This window comes from Loxodonta africana, chromosome 22 (genome assembly GCF_030014295.1).
Source record: "Loxodonta africana isolate mLoxAfr1 chromosome 22, mLoxAfr1.hap2, whole genome shotgun sequence".
Taxonomy (NCBI): Eukaryota; Metazoa; Chordata; class Mammalia; order Proboscidea; family Elephantidae; genus Loxodonta; species Loxodonta africana.
The window spans coordinates 22116208-22137011 of record NC_087363.1 but is presented as its reverse complement, the minus strand read 5'-3'; the positions used below and the strand labels follow the sequence as shown (position 1 = coordinate 22137011).

The following is a 20804-nucleotide window of genomic DNA, read 5'->3' as shown; positions in this document are numbered from 1 at the left end:
GGTTTACAACTTATTGACATCAATTACGTTCATTGAATGTGCAACCATTACCCTTAATCAACAGGAATTTTCCATTACCATCAATAGAAACCCAGTTCAACTACTTTATTGAGTTATAATTGACATATAATAAACTATATACTTAAAGTGTACAATTTGATAAATTTTGACGTATGTATTCACCCCTAGAACTATGACAACAATCACCTCAAAAAATTTCTGTTGCCCTATTAGGGTTCGTGCCCTTGAAATGTACTCCTAGTCAGAAAGAGAAAATTTTTTTAGAAGGTGACACCAGTGGAAGGTCCGACAGCAACGTTGGCTGTCTTCAAGGAGTCTTGAGAGGCAATTTCTACATCAGAGCTTATATATCATTTTTTCAAGCATTAAATAGTGTCTTCAGGCACATAGCCCATAGATGGTCAGATGAGTATATATCACAAGACAATTACAAGAAACTCTTTATTAGACTAAAGATATGCCTGCTGGACATCTGAACTCTAACTGAGATATAAGGAGCAAGAAAAGAGTTACAGACCAAAAGTGCCAGGTAGCCTTCCTAGCTGCCGCCTTGCAGGCTGAAGGCCATCCCCCAAGAGAACAAAGGAGGGGAGGACCAAGGATGCAAGAGCTGAGAAGGCCACACACCCCTTTGGAATGAGACCAGTGCAGCTGGTGTAATTAAAGAAAGGGCAGTGAAAGTGAGAATGTACAAAATAGTAACCAAGAAAACTTACAGGTCATTTAGAGTATCATTATGGCATTGGTTATGTCAAACTCTCAATCACCCATTTTGAAAAGGAGAAAGCATGTTGCAGAGTATTAGGGTCACATTTATTTATGCCTCTTCGTAATCCCTTCCTTTCCTCTTTTCTTCTATCTCCAAACAACCGCTAATCTGCTTTCTGTCACTAGAGGTTAGTTTGCATTTTTTAGAGTTTTATGTAAATCGATCATATGATGTTGTTGTTGTTGTTGTTAGGTGCCGTCGAGTCAGTTCCGACTCATAGTGACCCTATGCACAACAGAACGAAACACTGCCCGGTCCTGTGCCATCATTAAAATCGTTACGCTTCAGCTCATTGTTGCAGCCACTGTGTCAATCCACCTTGTTGAGGGTCTTCCTCTTTTCTGCTGACCCTGTACTCTGCCAAGCATGATGTCCTTCTCCAGGAACTGATCCCTCCTGACAATATGTCCAAAGTATGTAAGACGCAGTCTCTCCATCCTTGCCTCTAAGGAGCATTCTGGCCGCACTTCTTCCAAGACAGATTTGTTCGTTCTTTTGGCAGTCCATGGTATATTCAATATTCTTCACCAACACCACAATTCGAAGGCATCAACTCTTCTTCGATGTTCCTTATTCATTTTCCAGCTTTCACATGCATATGATGCGATTAAAAATACCATGGCTTGGGTCAGACACACCTTAGTCTTCAGGGTGACATCTTTGCTCTTCAACACTTTGAAGAAGTCCTTTGCAGCAGATTTGCCCAATGCAATGCGTCTTTTGATTTCTTGACTGCTGCTTCCATGGCTGTTGATTGTGGATCCAAGTAAAATGAAATCCTTGACAACTTCAGTTTTTTCTCCCTTTATCATGCTGTTGCTCATTGGTCCAGTTGTGAGGATTTTTGTTTTCTTTATGTTGAGGTGTAATCCATACTGAAGGCTCTGGTCTTTGATCTTCATCAGTAAGTGATTCAAGTCCTCTTCACTTTCAGCAAGCAAGGTTGTGTCATCTGCTTAACACAGGTTGTTAATGAGTCTTCCTCCAATCCTGATGCCCTGTTTTTCTTCATATAGTCCAGCTTCTTGTATTATTTGTTCAGCGTACAGATTGAATAGGTATGGTGAAAGAATACAACCCTGCCGCACACCTTTCCTGACTTTAAAACAATCAGTATCCCCTTTTTCTGTCTGAACAACTGCCTCTTGATTTATGTAAAGTTTCCTCATGAGCACAAGTAAGTGTTCTGGAATTCCCATTCTTCGCAGTGTTATCCATAATTTGTTATGATCCACACAGTCAAATGCCTTTGCATAATCAATAAAACACAGGTAAACATCCTTCTGGTATTCTCTGCTTTCAGCCAGGATCCATCTGACATCAGCAATGATATCCCTGGTTCCACATCCTCTTCTGAAACCGGCCTGAATTTCTGGCAGTTCCCTGTCGATATACTGCTGCAGCCATTTTTGAATGATCTTCAGCAAAATTTTGCTTGCATGTGATATTAATGATATTGTTCTGCAATTTCCACATTCCGTTGGATCACCTTTCTTGGGAATATCTCTTCCAGTCAGTTGGCCAGGAAGCTGTCTTCCATATCTCTTGGCATAGACGAGTGAGCACCTCCAGCGTTGCATATGTTTGTTGAAACATCTCGACTGATATTCCATCAATTCCTGGAGCCTTGTTTTTCGCCAGTGCCTTCAGAGCAGCTTGGACTTCTTCCTTCAGTACCATCGGTTCCTGATCATATGCCACCTCTTGAAATGGTTGAATATCGACTAATTCTTTTTGGTATAATGAGTCTGTGTATTCCTTCCATCTTCTTTTGATGCCTCCTGGATCGTTTAATATTTTGCCCATGGAATCCTTCACAATTGCAACTCGAGGCTTGAATTTTTTCTTCAGTTCTTGCAGCTTGAGAAACACTCAGGGTGTTCTTCTCTTTTGGTTTTCCATCTCCAGTTCTTTGCACATGTCATTATAATACTTTGTTTTGTCTTCTTGAGAGGCCCTTTGAAATCTTCTGTTCAGTTCTTTTACTTCATCAATCCTTGCTTTTATTTTAGCTGCTAGACTTTCAAGAGCAAGTTTTGGAGTCTCCTCTGACATCCATCTTGGTCTTTTCTTTCTTTTCAGTGACCTCTTGCTTTCTTCACGTATGATGTCCTTGATGTCATTCCACAACTCGTCTGGTCTTCGGTCACTAGTGTTCAATACGTCAAATCTGTTCTTCAGATGGTCTCTAAATTCAGGTGGAATATACTCAAGGTCATATTTTGGCTCTCGTGAACTTGCTCTGATTTTCTTCAGCTTCAGCTTGAATTTGTATATGAGGAATTCATGGTCTGTTCCACAGTTGGCCCTTGGCCTTGTTCTGACTGATGGTACTGAGCTTTTTCATTGTCTCTTTCCACACATGTAGTCAATTTGATCTCTGTGTGTTCCACCTGGCGAGGTCCATGTGTATAGTTGCCATTTTTGTTGGTGAAAGAAGGTATTTGCAATGAAGAAGTCACTGGTCTTGGAAAATTGTATCATTCAATCTCCAGCATTGTTTCTGTCACCAAGACCATATTTTCCGACTACTGATCCTTCTTCTTTGTCTCCAACTTTCGCATCCCAATCATCAGTAATTATCAGTGGATCTTGACTGCATGTTGTTGTATGTATCAATAGTTCATTTCTTTTTTTCTGAACAGTATTCCACTGTATGAGGTCCACTACTGTCTGCTTGCTTCCCTTTCCTTTTACCTCTTATGAGGTAAAAGGTTGTGTAGGCCACACCCCAGGAAAGCTCCCTTTGCATTAGATCATGGATGTGACTTTAGTAAGGGTGTTACAATCCCACCCTAATTCTCTTTAACATAATCTAATCATGCCTCATTAAATGCAGAGATTAGGATTTACAACACATAGGAAAATTAACAATCACAAAATGGAGGATAACCACACAATACTGAAAATCATGGCCTAACCAAGTTGACACATATTTTTTGGGGACACAGTTCAATCCATGACAACTCTCAATTTTTCCTCCCATACTTTGTGCTACTGTTGTCACACATTTTACTTTTTAAAGCAATACAGATATATAATACATTGATACTATTTTTGCTTTAAACCAGGAGTTGGCAGATCATTTTCTCCAGAGTGCCAGATAATAAATATTTTAGGCTTTTTGCACTAAGAGGCATTATTGAGGATATTGGTAGATACTTATATAACAAGAAGGAGCCCTGGTGGCCCAGTGGTTAAGTGCTCAGCTTCTAACTGAAAGGTCTGCAGTTTGAACCCACGAGCTGCTCTGTGAGAGAGAGATATGGCAGTCTGCTTCTGGAAAAGTTACAGCCAGAATCCACTTGAGGGCAACACGTTTTGGTTTTATACAAAGAGAGAAAAATTTCCACACATTTTTTATTGATGAAATTGAAATGGTAATAAAAATAATAATTGAGTAAAAATTTTTGGTAATAAACATCTACTGATGAGAAGAATATATTGTTTTTTTAGATTAACATTTTGCTTACTTGGTGATTAATGATTGTGTTCTCTATCATCAAAATCAATTGGAAATCTTAGTATGTTATTGCTGATTTGTAATGAGATTTCGTGTATTTCATCTTCGTGAATATCTTTTCAGACAGATAAGTGTTGCCAAAATAATGATGTCAATCCGTGAACAAATATTTGTATTTGAGCACATTTATTATTTGGAAGGCATTTATAGAATCTATTGGAATCTGCATATTTGCTATTTAGCATGTTTGCCATTTAGCATGTTAGTATGTTTAGCTCATTGCGGGTTAAGTAGTTTTAGTTGATTGTTATGTAGAAGCTCCCCAGTTACACAGTAAATGGACTTTGAAATATGGAAATTTCCTTTGCAGTTACACTGAAATTTTAAGAATGCTGCAGAATTACAGTTTGAGTGAAAAAATATGTTTGCTGCGAATTTAAATGGGAGTGAGGATCTATTAACATTTGACAGCATGGGAAGTGTGTAAAGCTGCTTGATATTATGATTCAGGTTGTCATTGAAATAATTTACTGCAGTTATCGGCGTCCAATATAGTTGTGGTTTATTAAGAAACATTATCAAGATTTCAGCAAAAGCTGATTTCCAGAGCCATTTATTATTTGATAATAGTGGTTGAGGGAAGTTCTTTTCATTCAGAAAAATTTAATCTCAGTTCTGAGCTAAAAAAAATTGGAATAAAACTTGAATACTGCTTTCCATCTTGCTGCTGTATAGTTGAGCAAGTCAGAATTTCAACTTCTCTTTCTTATAAAAATTCATAGAACTGATGATGGTTATGTCCATGAGAGCAAAGAAATTCACTCTTCACCACTGGTTCAATAATACAAGATAGATTCATATATTTTCAGAAGAGTGCTGATGAACGATGTATTGAATAGCCATAGATTTTGAACACAGTTGGAATTGACTCGATGGCAACGGGTTTGGTTTTTTTTTTTTTTTTTTTGTAAATTTGTTCAACTAATCCTTTTCCCGCTCCACATATGTTTTCAGTACCATTAGTCATAACACATCCTAGCAGATTCCTGTAGGGTTGCTATGAGTTGGAATTTTCTCGACGGCACATAACAGCAACAAAAAGGGGATTCTACTTCAAGTTGTAGTGAATTAGCGTTTTCAGAAGTTGTTTAATCTCTTCACATTTGCCATTGACTCCTCCAGTAGAGCTGATCAGTATCAGTAACATCCTTCCCCTCATTAAGAGCCAAGGAAAACCACTGAAATTCTTTTGACCTTTTTTTAAGCGTATGATTCAATGAGTTTTAGTGTATTCAGAAAGTTGTGTAACCAACACTAGTGTCTAATAGAGCATTTTCATCATCTCAAAAAGAAACCTCATGCCTATTAGCAGTCACTCCCCATTCTCTCCTTTCCTCAGCTCCTGGCAACAACTGATTGATTTTCTGTCTCTGTGGGTTTGCCTGTTCTGGACATTTCATATTAATGAAACTGTACGATATGTGGTCTTTTGTGACTGGTTTCTTTCACTCAGCATAATCTTTTCAGGGCTTATCCATGTTGTAGCATGTATCAATACTTCATTCCCTTTTATGGCAGAATAATATTCTGTTGTATGGAAATACGTGTGTTGTGTATATGTATGTGTGTGTGTGTGTATGTATTTATATAATCATTTGATGGACATTTGTGTTGCTTCTACACTGGCTATACCTAACAAAGGAAATGCTGGGTCATATGGTAACTTTATGCTTAACTTTTTGATGAACTACCAAGCTGTTTTTCAAAGCGGCTGAACCATTTTACAAACTCACCAGCAGCATGTCCTCACCAACAATTGTTATTCTCTGTCTTTTTTTATTATAACATTTCTAGTGGGCTTGAAGTGATAATTCATTGTGGTTTTGAAGTGATTTTTCATTGTGGTTTTGATTTGCAATTCCCTGAGGCTAATGATGTTTGAACATCTTTTAATTGCTTGTTGGCCGTTTGTATATATTCTTTAGGGAAATGTCTATTCAGACCCCTTGGCTATTTAAAAAATTGAGTTATTTGTCTTTGTATTGCGGAGTTGTAGAAGTTCTTTATATATTGTGGATACAAGTCCCTCATAAGATATATTCACCTTCACATATTTTCTTACATTTTGTGGGTTATCTTTTCACTTTTTCAGTGGTGTCCTCTGCAGCACAAACATTTTTAATTTTCATGAAGTCCAGTTTATCTATCTGTTTTGTCATTTGTGCTTTTGGTGTCATATCTAAGAAACCATTGCCTAATCCATCGTTATGAAGATTTACTCCTATGTTTTCTGTAAGATTTTTTTAGTTTAGCTCTAATATTTATGTCTTTTATCCATTTTGAGTTAATTTTTGTATATGGTGTGAGGTAAGGGTCCAACTTGATTATTTCACATGTGGATATCCAGTTGTCCCATTGTCATTTGTTGAAAAGAGTCTTCTTTATTCATTGAATTGTTTTGGACCTTTATAAAAACTCTGTTGAATTTCATAACATGGAGGAACCTGGAAGGCATTATGCTGAGTGAAATTAGTGAGAAGCAAAAGGACAAATATTGTATAAGACCACTATTATAAGATCTTGAGAAATAGTATAAACCGAGAAGAACACATACTTTTGTGGTTACGAGGCGGGGGGTGGGAGAGGGTTATTCACTGATTAGTTAGTTGATAAGAACTACTTTAGGTGAAGGGAAGGACAATACTCAATACACAGAAGGTCAGCTCAACTGGACTGGATCAAAAGCAAAGAAGTTTCCGGGATACACGGAATGCTTCGAAGGTCAGCGGAGCAAGGGCGGGGGTTTGGGGACTATGGCTTAAGGGGACTTCTAAGTCAACTGGCAAAATAATTCTATTTTGAAAACATTCTGCATCCCACTTTGAAATGTGGCATCTGGGGTCTTAAATGCTAACAAGCGGCCATCTAAGATGCATCAGTTGGTCTCAACCCACCTGGATCAAAGGAGAATGAAGAACACCAAGGTCACACGATAACTATGAGCCCAAGAGACAGAAAGGGCCACATGAACCAGAGACTTACATCATCCTGAGACCAGAAGAACTAGATGGTGCCCGGCCACAACTGATGACTGCCCTGACAGGGAGCACAACAGAGAACCCCTGAGGGAGCAGGAGAACAGTGGGATGTAGATCCCAAATTCTCATAAAAAGACCAGACTTAATGGTCTGACTGAGACTAGAGGAATCCCGGCAGTCATGGTCCCCAAACCTTCTGTTTGCCCAGGACAGGAACCATTCCTGAAGACAACTCATCAGACATGAAAGGGACTGGACAGTGGGTAGGAGAGAGATGCTGATGAAGAGTGAGCTACTTGTATTAGGTGGACACTTGAGACTGTCTTGGCATCTCCTGTCTGGAGGGGAGATAGGAGGGTAGAGAGGGTTAGAAACTGGCAAAATTGTCATGAAAGGAGAGACTAGAAGGAGGGAGCAGGCTGACTCATTAAGGGGAGAGTAAGTGGGAGTATGGAGTAAGGTGTATATAAGCTTATATGTGACAGACTGACTTGATTTGTAAACTTTCACTTAAAGCACAAAAATTATTAAAAAAAAAATCTGTTGAACATAAACTTAAGTTTTTTTATTTCTGTTTCACTGATGTCTATGTCTATCCTTATGCCGGTACCATACTGCCTTGATTATTATTGTAGTTTTTGAAATCGGGAAGTGTGAGTCTTCTGACTTCATTCTTTTATGAGTGTGTTTTGGCTATTCTGGATACCTTGCATTTTCATATGAATGAGAGGATCAGCTTGTCAGTTTATGCAGCAAAGGTAGCTAAAATTTTGATAGCGTTTGGATTAAACCTGTAGATCAATATGGGGTGGTATTGATAATTTACCAATATTAATTCTTCCAATCCATGAATATGTAATATCTTTCCATTTGTTTAGGCTTTTAATTTGTTCCAGTGACGTTTGGTAGTATTCAGTGTACAACTTTTGCACTTCCTTGGTTAAAATTTATTCCAATGTTTCATTCTTTTCGATGCTATTATACGTGGAATTATTTTCTTAATTTTGGATTGTTAGTTGGTAGTGTGTATAAATACAACTAATTTTTTATTATAATATTTTATTGTGTTTTTGGTGAAAGTTTACACAGCTAATTATGTTCCTATTTAACAATTCCTGTATGTATTGTTCAGTGACTTCGGTTACGTTTTTTACAGTGTGTCAGCGTTCTCATTATTTCCATTCTGGTTGTCACATTTCCATTAATTTAGCTTCCTTGTCCCGCCCCCCCCGCCCCGCCCCTTACCTTCACATCTTTGCTTTAGGGTAAATGTTGATTGTTTGGTCTCATCTAGATGATTTTTTAAAGGAGCATAGTACTCAGGGTGTTATTATTTTATGAGCTAATCTGTTATTTAGCTGAAAGGTGACCTCTGGGTGTTGTTTTAGTACAAAGTTTAAAAGGTATTTCCAGGTAATAGTCTCACGGGTTCCTCTAGTCTCTGCTAGTCCTATAAGTCTGGCCTTTTTTAGGAATTTGATTTTGTTCTGCATTTTCTCCATCTATTGTGTCCCTGGTCAGAATAGTCAGTAGTGGTAGCCAGGCACTGTCTAGTTCTTCTGGTCTCAAGATAGATGAGGCTTTGGTGCATGTAGGCTATTCGTCCTGTAGAGTAGTTTCTTTTTTGAATCTTCAGTTTCCTCCTTTTTCTTTCGTGCCAGACGAGTAGAGACCCATAGTTGTATCTTGGATGGCTGCTTGAGAGCTTTTAAGACTGCAGATAGTATTCGCCAAACTAGGATGTAGAACATAAAGTTTATGAACTAGGTGATTCCAGTTGACCAAGTTGTCCCATAAAACTATGGTCCTGAGCCTTCGAATTTGGTAAACCAATCCATGAGGTTTTTGGTTATGTCTAGGAAGTGTCCATAACTGTGCCCCCACGTGTTTTATTATGTACATGAACATAAATGCAGCATACACATACATGGGTATACATATGCCTACAGATATGCCTATACATGCACCTGTATATACACATACATACCTTCCTATACATATATATGCATACTTATTTACCTATGTAACCAAACGCATAGTTTTTGGCTGTTATTGCAAAATTGTATATGTTATAAAAAAAAATAGCATTTACCAAAACGTCCCTTATTTTTCTGTACTTCTTAGTGTCATCGTTTACTTTGGTCAAGTTGTGCACACTTTACCCACATTCAGAATTACTTTTCCCATCTCCCAAAAATAACTAGTGTCTGCTGTCCAGAGAGTGATTACCTCTTACTCCCCCTCCCATCACTGGTAACCACCAATGAACATTGATTTTTATACATGTATACCTGTTTTTGTTTTCTTATAAAAGTGTAATCATACAGTAATTGTCCTTTTGTGATTGACTTATGTTACTCAGCACAGTGTCCTCCAGATTCATCTATGCCATAATGTGTTTTGAGAACTTATCATTATTCTTTATAGCTACAGTTTATTTTTGTGTATTGATTTTGTATTCTGCAGCCTTGCTGAAGTAGTTTACTACCTTTAATAGTTTGTTGATTGCTTTGGATTTGCCACGTACAAGATTATGTCATCTGCAAATAGAGTTTTACTTCCTACTTTCCAATCTAGATGATTTTTGTTTCTTTCTTGCCCAATTTTCCTGGCTAGAACCTTCAGTACAATGTTGAATAGAAGTGATGAGAACATATATGCTTGTCTTGTTCTGATCTTAGAGGTAAAGCATTCCAGTCTTCCTCTATTGTATAATGTTAGTTGTGGCCTTTTTTGTAGATGCCCTTTCCTGGTTAAGAAAGTTACCTTCTATTCTTAGTTCAATTTTCTTTTTTTAAATCATGAAAAGATGTTGGGCTTTTTGAAATAGTTTTTCTGCAACCATTGAGATTATCATGTCATTTTTTGTCTTCTACTAATATGGTGTATTACATTGAATTTTGTATGTTGAACTAACCTTGCATTCCTGGAATAAATCTCACTTGGTCATGGTCCAGTGTAGGCGGTGGACAGAATTTCAATTCCATCTCTGCCTTCTCTCAGTGAGTGAGCAGAAATTCAGGATTTATATGTGAATTTGCCACCTTGGCACCACACAACAAGGGCCAGTGTGACGTCAGAGACTGGTATGTTATGTCTTTTCTGCAGAGTTAGAGAGCCAAATAACATATCTTTTCTTCAAGATTAGAAATTAGGGAGGTTATTTAGATTTATGTTATGTTTTCTTGTGTTGCAGCATATTGGGTCAAAGTGAACTTAAAGGTTGTTTACATTCTTTACATCACATGCTTCTTTGTTTCTATGTCTAAGTTTAGAAATTTTCTAAATAAGTTTCTTATGATTTACAGGTTACTAATGATTTATCAGGAACCCTGGTGGTACAGTGGTTAAGAGCTCAGATACTAATGAAAAGGTCAGCAGTTCGAATCTACCAGTCACTCCTTGGAAACCCTATGGGGCAGTTCTATTCTGTCTTGTAGGGTTGTTGTGGGTCAGAATAGACGCCGCAACAGCGGGTTTAATAACTTATCATCATCATCTCATAGGGTCACTATGCATCGGAATTGATGACGATGGGTTTGATTTTTGAAGGTGCACTGGTGGTGTAGTAGTTAAAACGCTTGGCTGCTAACTGAAAGTAGGTGGTTCGAACCCACCAGCCGCTCCACAGGAGAAAGATGTGATAGTCTGCTTCTCTAAGGATTATAGCCTTGGAAACCCTATGGGGCAGATCTACGCTGGCCTATGGGATTTCTGTGGGTTGGAATTGACTCCGTGATAAGGGGTTTTGGTCATGGCTTATAGTTAATGTTAGAGGGTCTCACAAAGGTATACATATTTCTGTTTCTAAGTTCATATTATGAATGCTTATTTTGTATTCTGAAAGCATAATAATGACTTATACCTTATGAATTTTGAGATCATTATAGAAACATACAAACAGGCTATAAAAACAATAAAAAAGGGAGACTTCAGGGGACATTTTGGGAGAATATAACAAGGTGTAAGTTGGACCTCATAAAAGAAAACTTTTTGGTAATCCCTCCTCATCGGTTTCCCTCTATTCTGTGATCCAAACACTTGCCATGAACTTACTCAGTTTTCATTTGTGTTAATGACAGCATCCTCTTGGATGTCTTTCACATTCAAAACTGGCATTTTTTTCTGACAGAATTGGAGGAGGATGTGAATATTAGGTCTGTGGGACATGGATGAAACAGTTTTAGCATCTGTGACATGAGAGCAAAGTTAAATTAATGCTTGTCTCAGAGATGTTGCAGTTACTTTATTTTTTTAAACTTTTTCTGAGGTAAAGTCATACTTAAAACATATACTGAAATGCATAAGTCTTGGTGTACAAAAGGGTACACTTATTACAAAAGGGTACACATAAGTGTGCCCTTCCGCATGGTTTTGACAGAAGAGTACACTTAACGTAGCCCATTCTGAAACATTATTTCTTACTTTACAGAACATTCATTTTGTGCTTACCCAGTTGTCTTAGGCTGGGTTCTCTAAAGAAGCAAAACCAGTAAAGTGTATATATGTGTGCTTGTATATATGTATATATATAGAGAGAGAATGAGAGAGAGATTTATATCAAGGAAATGGCTCATGTGACTGTAGAGGCTGGAACGTCCCAAGTCCGTGGATAGAGACTTCTCCTGATTCATGTAGTGGCAGGGGCTGGCAAACCCAAGATTGGCAGGTCAGAGAGCAGGGCTCTTGCTCACAGGCTGTAAAGATTGGTGAACCTTAAGATCTACAGACAAGGTGCCAGCTCAAGCCCCAAGAACAGAGGTCAGATGAACAGGAGTCAGCTGCAGGATCCAGCATGAGCAAAGAGCCCCCGAGACTTGCCAGAATGTCTGCCTACATTTGATGCGGACCACACACACAAGGAAATTCCCTTTCAACTGATTGGCTACTCACAGGAGATCCCATCATTGGGGCGATCACATATCACATCTCAACAGGGAAGTGATCACAGCATTATATGACTGCCGAAACACTGAGAGTCATGGCCCAGCCAAGTTGACACACAATCTTAACCATCACAGCCTACCACTTGTCAACTTGGCACCTGTATAAAACCAAACCAAACCGAACACAGTGCCGTCGAGTCAATTCCAACTCATAGCAACCTTACAGCACAGAGTAGAATTCCCCTGTAGAGTTTCCAAGGAGTGCCTGGTGGATTTGAACTGCTGACCCTTTGGTTAGCAGCTGTAGCACTTAACCCCTATACCGCCAGGGTTTCCTGGCACCTGTATACATCTCCTTAAACCATATATAATCTCTGAATAAAGACAATTATAAAGTCATACTTGTGCCTAATGTGATCCAGCGAACACGTATACAACCAAAAATGCACCAGCCCTGTTTACATCTCACATTTTATAAGAAAACAGTATTTGATGCACACATACAAAGTAGAAGTACAACAATTACAGTCCTCGTTTCTGCAGCTGGTAATGTGGCGGTAACTGGTATTTAGAACTACCTTCTTCCACCACCCATTCCATATTCCCTTTGCCCTAAGCAAGCACCTCAGCTTGTTGTGGTTCTTTGCCTGGTGGGGTGACACAAACCTTCATTCCCGAAGAGCCTGAGCCATTAGTCATCGTGTCAATTCGGTTGCTATAGTTTTCCATTGACTAATCACAGGGCATGGTAATACTAAGAGATGTCCTAAGGGATTGCCTGTATTCCAGGCATACTCTTCTTTTTTAAAATAGTTTTTATTGTGCTTTAAGTGAAAGTTTACGAATCAAGTCAGTCTGTCACATATAAGCTTATATATACACCTTACTCCATGCGCCCTCTTATTCTCCCCCTAATGAGTCAGCCCGCTCCCTCCTTCCAGTCTCTCCTTTCGTGACCGTTTTGCCAGTTTCTAACCCTCTCTACCCTCCTATCTCCCCTCCAGACAGGAGATGCCAACACAGTTTCAAGTGTCCACCTGATACAAGTAGCTCACTCTTCATCAGCATCTCTCTCCAACCCACTGTCCAGTCCCTTCCATGTCTGATGAGTTGTCTTCAGAAATGGTTCCTGTCCTGGGCAAACAGAAGGTTTGGGGACCATGACTGCCGGGATTCCTCTAGTCTCAGTCAGACCATTAAGTCTGTTTTTTTTTAATGAGAATTTGGGGTCTGCATCCCACTGATCTCCTGCTCCCTCAGGGGTTCTCTGTTGTGCTCCCTGTCAGGGCAGTCATCAGTTGTGGCCGGGCACCATCTAGTTCTTCTGGTCTCAGGATGATGTAAGTCTCTGGTTCATGTGGCCCTTTCTGTCTCTTGGGCTCATAGTTATCGTGTGACCTTGGTGTTCTTCATTCTCCTTTGATCCAGGTGGGTTGAGACCAACTGATGCATCTTAGATGGCCGCTTGTTAGCATTTAAGACCCCAGATGCCACATTTCAAAGTGGGATGCAGAATGTTTTCATAATAGAATTATTTTGCCAGTTGACTTAGAAGTCCCCTTAAGCCGTAGTCCCCAAACCCCCGCCCTTGCTCCGCTGACCTTCGAAGCATTCAGTGTATCCCGGAAACTTCTTTGCTTTTGATCCAGTCCAGTTGAGCTGACCTTCTGTGTATTGAGTATTGTCCTTCCCTTCACCTAAAGTAGTTCTTATCTACTAACTAATCAGTAAATAACCCTCTCCCACCCTCCCTCCCTTCCCCCCTTGTAACCACAAAAGTATGTGTTCTTCTCAGTTTATACTGTTTCTCATGATCTTATAATAGTGGTCTTATACAATATTTTGTCCTTTTGCCTCTCATTAATTTCACTCAGCATAATGCCTTCCAGGTTCCTCCATGTTATGAAATGTTTCACAGATTCGTCACTGTTCTTTATCCATGCGTAATATTCCATTGTGTGAATATACCATAATTTATTTAACCATTCATCTGTTGATGGACACCTTGGTTGCTTCCAGCTTTTTGCCATCGTAACCAGAGCTGCAGTAAACATGGGTGTGCATATATCTGTTTGTGTGAAGGCTCTTATTTCTCTAGGGTATATTCCGAGGAGTGGGATTTCTGGGTTGTATGGTAGTTCTATTTCTAACTTTTTAAGAAAACGCCAGATAGATTTCCAAAGCGGTTGTACCATTTTACATTCCTACCAGCAGTGTATAAGAGTTCCAGTCTCTCCGCTGCCTCTCCAGCATTTATTATTTTGTGTGTTTTGGATTAATGCCAGCCTGTTGGAGTGAGATGGAATCTCATCGTAGTTTTAATTTGCATTTCTCTAATGGCTAATGATCGAGAGCATTTTCTCATGTATCTGTTAGCTGCCCTGAATATCTTCTTTAGCGAAGTACGTGTTCATATCCTTTGCCCACTTTTTGATTGGGTTGTTTGTCTTTTTGTGGTTGAGTCTTAACAGAGTCATATAGATTTTAGAGATGAGGCGCTGGTCGGAGATGTCATAGCTGAAAATTCTTTCTCAGTCTGTAGGTGGTCTTTTTACTCTTTTGGTGAAGTCTTTAGATGAGCATAGGTGTTTGATTTTTAGGAGCTCCCAGTTATCTGGTTTTTCTTCGTCATTTTTGGTAATGTTTTGTATTCTGTTATGCCTTGTATTAGGGCTCCTAAGGTTGTCCCTATTTTTTCTTCCATGATCTTTATGGTTTTAGTCTTTATGTTTAGGTCTTTGATCCACTTGGAGTTAGTTTTTGTGCCTGGTGTGAGATATGGGTCCTGTTTGATTTTTTTGCAAATGGATATCCAGTTATGCCAGCACCATTTGTTAAAAAGACTATCTTTTCCCCAATTAACTGACACTGGTCCTTTGTCAAATATCAGCTGCTCATATGTGCATGGATTTATATCTGGGTTCTCAATTCTGTTCCATTGGTCTATGTGCCTGTTGTCGTACCAGTACCAGGCTGTTTTGACTACTGTAGCTGTATAATATGTTCTAAAATCAGGTGGAGTGAGGCCTCTCACTTTCTTCTTCTTTTTCAGTACTGCTTTATTTTTTTCAGTTATCCGAGGCTTCTTTCCGTTCCATATGAAGTTGGTGATTTGTTTCTCCATCACATTAAAAAATGTCATTGGAATTTTGATCGGAAGTGCATTGTATGTATAGATGGCTTTTGGTAGAATAGGCATTTTTACTATGTTAAGTCTTCCTATCCATGAGCAAGGTATGTTTTTCCACTTAAGTATGTCCTTTTTAATTTCTTGTAGTAGAGCTTTGTAGTTTTCTTTGTATAGGCCTTTTATATCCTTGGTAAGATTTATTCCTAAGTATTTTATCTTCTTGGGGGCTACTGTGAACGGTATTGATTTGGTGATTTCCTCTTCGATGTTCTTTTTGTTGATGTAGAGGAATCCAAGTGATTTTTTATGTTTATCTTATAACCTGAGAGTCTGCCAGACTCTTCTATTAGTTTCAGTAGTTTTCTGGAGGATTCCTTAGGGCTTTCTGTGTATAAGATCATGTCATCTGCAAATAGAGTTAATTTTACTTCTACCTTGCCAATCCCGATGCCGTTTATTTCTTTGTGTAGCCTAATTGCTCTGGCTAGGACCTCTAGCACAATGTTGAATAAGAGCGGTGATAAAGGGCATCCTTGTCTGGTTCCTGTTCTCAAGGGAAATGTTTTCAGACTCTTTCCATTTAGGAGGATGTTGGCTGTTGGCTTTGTATAAATGCCCTTTGTTATGTTGAGTTATTTTCCTTCTGTTACTATTTTGCTGAGAGTTTTTATCATGAATGGCTGTTGGACTTTGTCAAATGTCTTTTCTGCATCAATTGATAAGATCATGTGGTTTTTGTCTTTTGTTTTATTTATATGGTGGATTACATTAATGGTTTTTCTAATATTAAACCAGCCTTGCATACCTGGTATAAATCCCACTTGGTCATGGTGGATTATTTTTTTGATATGTTGTTGAATTCTATTGGCTAGAATTTTGTTGAGGACTTTTGCATCTATGTTCATGAGGGATACAGGTCTGTAATTTTCTTTTTTTGTGATGTCTTTACCAGGTTTTGGTATCAGGGAGATGGTGGTGGCTTCATAGAATGAGTTGGGTAGTATTCCGTCATTTTCTATGCTTTGAAATACCTTTAGTAGTAGTGGTGTTAACTCTTCTCTGAAAGTTTGGTAGAACTCTGCAGTATAGCCGTCCGGGCCAGGGCTTTTTTTTGTTGGGAGTTTTTTGATTACCGTTTCAATCTCTTTTTTTGTTATGGGTCTATTTAGTTGTTCTGCTTCTGAATGTGTTAGTTTATGTAGCTAGTGTTTTTCCAGGAATTCATCCATTTCTTCTAGGTTTGCAAATTTGTTAGAGTACAATGTTCCGTAATAATCTGATATGATTCTTTTAATTTCAGTTGGGTCTGTTGTGATGTGGCCCTTCTTGTTTCTTATTCGGGTTATTTGTTTCCTTTCCTGTATTTCTTTAGTCAGTCTAGCCAATGGTTTATCAATTTTGTTAATTTTTTCAAAGAACCAGCTTTTGGCTTTGTTAATTCTTTCAATTGTTTTTCTGTTCTCTAATTCATTTAGTTCAGCTCTAATTTTTATTATTTGTTTTCTTCTGGTGCCTGATGGATTCTTTTGTTGCTCACTTTCTATTTGTTCAAGTTGTAGGGACAGTTCTCTGATTTTGGCTCTTTCTTCTTTTTGTATGTGTGCACTTACCGATATAAATTGACTCTGAGCACTGCTTTTGCTGTGTCCCAGAGGTTTTGATAGGAAGTGTTTTCATTCTCATTGCATTCTATGAATTTCTTCATTCCCTCCTTAATGTCTTCTATAACCCAATCTTTTTTGAGCAGGGTATTGTTTAGTTTCGAAGTATTTGATTTTTCTTCTTTGATTTTTCTGTTATTGATTTCCACTTTTATGGCCTTGTGGTCTGAGAAGTTGCTTTGTAATATTTCAATGTTTTGGATTCTGCCAAGGTTTGTTTTATGATCTAATACGTGGTGTATTCTAGAGAATGTTCCATGTGTGCTAGGAAAAAAGTATACTTTGCAGTTGTTGGGTGGAGTGTTCTGTGTAAGTCTATGAGGTCAAGTTGGTTGATTGTAGCAATTAGGTCTTCCGTGTCTCTATTGAGCTTCTTACTGGAAGTTCTGGTCTTCTCCGAAAGTGGTGTGTTGAAGTCTCCTACTATAATTGTGGAGGTGTCTATCTCACTTTTTAGTTCTGTTAAAGTTTGTTTTATGTATCTTGCAGCCCTGTCATTGGGTGCATAAATATTTAATATGGTTATATCTTCCTGGTCAATTGTCTCTTTTATCATTATGTAGTGTCCTTCTTTATCCTTTGGGGTAGATTTAACTTTAAAGTCTTTTTTGTCAGAAATTAATATTGCTACTCCTGCTCTTTTTTGCTTGTTGTTTGCTTGATATATTTTTTTCCATCCTTTGGGTTTTAGTTGTGCCTCTAAGTCTAAGGTGTGTCTCTTGTAGGCAGCATATAGATGGATCGTGTTTCTTTATCCAGTCTGAGACTCTCTGTCTCTTTATTGGTGCATTTAGTCCATTTACATTCAGAGTAATTATAGATAGGTATGTGTTTTTTTTTTTTTTTTATGTGTTTAGTGGTGTCGTTTTGATGCCTTTTTGTGTGTGTTTTTGACAAGTTCATTTTTCCACTTACTTTTTTGTGCTGAGCCGTTTTTCTTTGTAAATTGTGTGTTCCTCATTTTCATAGTAGTTGACTTTATGTTTGCTGAGTCGTTATGTTTTTCTTGGTTTTTATTTTGAGTTATGGAATTGTTAGACCTCTTATTGGTTACCTTAATATTTACTCCTACTTTTCTATGTAAAAACCTAACTTGTATTGTCCTATATCGCCTTGTTTTCCTCTCCATATGGCAGTTCTACCAGGCATACTCTTCTTTACCGCCATTATGTGATACTAGTCTGATTTACTTTTTTATTTAATCAGGATCGATCACACCAGCCAATTTGGTAACTACCTTCTTTGCCTGTTTATCCAGAAGCATGAGGAGCCCAAAGTGGCTGGATGACATTCTTCACTTGCAGTTCAGTGAAATAAGTGTGTCTCTTGGTGGGAGCATTCCTTCCTTTGGAACTAAGACCTCTAGATGCACTGGGCATAGGGCTGTGGGGACAGGAAGCAAAAATCTTGCGAGTGAGTTATAAGGGTAATAGTGAGTGGTGCCATTCCCATTTGCACACCTTGATTCCTTGACCCACGTATCCTGTATGATATATTGGGTGCGGGTTTAGAGCATATACAGCCTTCTGGAGAACATGGCTCCAATGCTACAAGGTATTGCTGCCTAACTGGCGCCATAATTGTGTCTTTAGAAGGCCATTCCATTGTTCTGTTGAGCCAGCTGCCTTAGGATAATGGTAAGACCAGTGAATTCCATGAGCATGGGTCCGTTGCCATACTTCATTTGGTGTGAAGTGAATCTCTTGATCTGAGGTGATGCTGTATGGGGTACCATGACAGTGGATAAGGTATTCCGTAAGTCCATGGATAGTAATTTTGGCTGAAGGATTGTGTGCAGGGAAGGCAAATCCATATCCAGAACAAATGTCTCTCCCAGTAAGAAAAAAATGCTGCCCTTTCCACGATGCAAGTGGTCCAACGGAATCAACCTGCGACCAGCTTGCTGGCTGATCACCCCTAGGAATAGCGCCATATCGGGAACTTGAAGTTGGTTTCTGCTTCTGACAGATTGGGCACTCAGCAGTGTCTGTAGCCAAGTTGGCCTTGGTGAGTGGAAGTCTGTGTTGATGAGCCTGTACATAACCTCCATCTCTGCCACCATGGCCACTTTGTTCATGAGCCCATTGAGCAATGACGGGAGTAGCTAGGCAAAGAGGATGACTGGTTTCCACAGAATGTGTCATCTTACCCACTTGATTGTTAAAATCCTCCTCTGCTGAGGTCACCCTTTGCTGAGCATTCACATGAGACACAAATAGCTTCTTTCACCTATTCAGAGAGGCCAAATGAACAGGAGCCAACTTGAGCAAAAAGCCCTGAGCCTTGCCAGTATGTCCACTTACATTTGATGCAGGCCACATACCCAAGGAAACTCCCTTTCAACTGATTGGCTCCTCAGAGCAGATCCCATCATGGGGGTAATCACATATCAGATCTCAACAGGGAGGTGATCACAGCATTATATGACTGTCAGAACTCTGGGAATCTTGGCCCAGACAGGTTGACACACAATCTTAACCATCATACCAGTCGATTCTCGTGCCTCCAGAGGCAACTGCTGTTCTGTTCTTCTTCACTTTAGGTTAATTTAGGCTTTTCTAGATCTTTGTGTAAATGGAGTCATATAATACGTATATTTTTGTATATGCCTTCATTTGTTCATTATAGTGACTGAGGGATTCATTCATGTTCTATTAATCTTTATTTTTTATTGATAAGTGGTATTGCATTGTATGAATATTGCTCATTTTGTTTATTTGCTTCTTGATGGGCATTTGGGTTATTTACAGCTTAGGGGTGTCGTGAATAAAGATGCTGTGAACATTCTTGTGGAAGTCTTTTTGTACAGGTTTTCATATTTCTTGAATAAAAACCTAGTTGTGAAATGGCTGGGTCAAAAGGTGCACATATGTTTAACTTTTATCAGAAACTATCAAATTACTTTCCACAATGGTTTGAGCTATTTTACATTCCCACTAATAAGTGTAGAAATTCTGGCTGCTCCACATCTTTGCCAAAATTTGTTGTCATTTTTTTCTCCTCTTTTAACCATTGTACTGGTTGTGTATTTTTATATCATTGTGGCTTAATTTGCATTTCTTTGATGAATAACAATTTTGATCCCCTTCTCCTGTGCTTATTGGTCATTTCTGTATTTTGTGAATTATCTGTTCAATTTTTTTGCCTTTCAGTCTGTATGCTTTTTAATTCTTTTAATGCCTTTTTGCATTGGTGTCTTCAGTATATTGAATAGAAGTGGTGGGATCACACATCTTTTTCATGTTACTAATCTTAAGGGAAATACTCAATATCGCATCAGTAAGTACCATATTAGCTGTAAATTTACCTTAGTGCCGTTTATCAGATTGAGGAAATGTCGTTTCTAGCTTTTTGAGAGTTTTTATTGTGAATTGGTGTTGAACTTTCTGCATTGATTTATATGATTGCATGGTTTTTATCACATGATAGGTAGCCTCTGAGTTGACTTCCAGTGATTTTTGCCTCTTGGTAATCATGCCAATTTTAATACCCTGCTTTTGAGTGTGAGTTGGACCTAGTGATTCATTTCCAATAAGTAGAATGTATCAAAGGTGATGAGATGTCACTTTTGCAATTAGGTTACAGAAAGACTGTAGGTTCCATCTTGGGTGTCCTCACTCACTCATTCACCCTGAGAGAAGCCAGCTGCCGTGTTGTGAGCCGCCTTTTGGAAAGGCCCATATATTAAGGAATTAAGGGAAGACTCTAGCCAACAGCCAGGGAGGAACTGGGGTTCTCAATACAACAGCCCATGACTGAATACTGTCAGTAATCACATGAGTGAGCTTGGAAGTGGATCAGCCCCTAGTCTAGCCTTCAGATGAAATTGGGGTCCT

The 20804-nt window shown here is 38.7% G+C and overlaps 1 protein-coding gene across 1 annotated transcript in view; it reads left to right on the top strand.

The window, feature by feature from the left end:
- Positions 1-20804, top strand: part of DOCK3 (dedicator of cytokinesis 3) — a 572157-nt gene that overhangs the window by 86924 nt on the left and 464429 nt on the right. The gene's annotated exons all lie outside the window — the stretch shown is intronic.